The sequence below is a fragment of the Heptranchias perlo genome, chromosome 8 (assembly GCF_035084215.1).
Source record: "Heptranchias perlo isolate sHepPer1 chromosome 8, sHepPer1.hap1, whole genome shotgun sequence".
Lineage (NCBI taxonomy): Eukaryota > Metazoa > Chordata > Chondrichthyes > Hexanchiformes > Hexanchidae > Heptranchias > Heptranchias perlo.
In genome coordinates, this window is record NC_090332.1 from 43456719 (window position 1) to 43457810 (window position 1092).

A 1092-nucleotide genomic window follows, 5' to 3' on the forward strand; every position below is an offset into this window, starting at 1 on the left:
CCGATATTATTGGGGGGGGTGGGGAGGTGCGATTGGGTGTGTGGCAAACCTGCGTGAACCAAACTTACCATTTCCGACACGATCGCACATTGATTGCTGATAATTAACGTCCTCTCTGGGTTTCGCGCCCGGCAGCCAACCTGTTTGAGAGGCTGGCTGCCATCAGGAGCTGCAACGCGGGGGGTGGGGGGGGGGGGCGGGAAAGAGAGAGAGCCAGACGTCATCCGGCGCTGGACTGGAAGACCGGGAGGCGAGGAGAGGGGAAGATCCGGGGGGAGAGGGGAAGATCAGGAGGGAGAGGGGAAGATTGGGGAAAGATTGGGGGGGAGAGATCGGGGAAAGATCGGGGGGGGGATCGGGAGAAGATCGGGGGGACATGGGGATGGTGAAGAGGGGGACATCAGAGCGGGAGACATCGGACATCAGAGCAGGTTTCAAAGGTAGGTGCATTTAGTGTTTTAACGCCATTGCATGTTTTTTTATTTAATTTATTTAGTTTCTTTCTCCCTTTTTCGGTCCTTCATGCCTGTGGCGTGAATCAGAAGTAGTGGACAAGCCGCCCAGGTAAGTTGAAAATCTTTCTAATCACTTACTCTGTCACAGGTAAAGTGCCTTAAGTACCTCAATAAGGTACATTTGGCTCCTTAACTGTCATCCCGCTGGCTTTAATTGCCGGTTTTGGGTCCCTCCGCGCGCACACAGATCGGTCCCTGTGAAACTCGGAAGCCAGCGGATTGGAGCTAGCTTCCGAACCCGAATGGGATTTGCACGATTTTCAGAACCCCCCGCCCCCAATGCACATGCATTTGCCTCCTAAAATCACCCCCCAGAACTGTGCACAGTACTCGAAGTGTGGTCTAACCCAGGTTCAATATGAGTTTAACATAACTTCTCTGCTTTTCAATTCTATCCCTCTGAAAATGAACCACAGTACTTGATTTGCTCTTTTTATGGCCTAATCAACCTGCTTTGCTACTTTTAATGATTTGTGTAACTGTACCTCTAGATCCCTTTGCTCCTCTACCCATTTAGATTCTTATTATTCAAGCACTATGTGACCTCCTTATTCTTCCTACCAAAATTTTTTTTTTA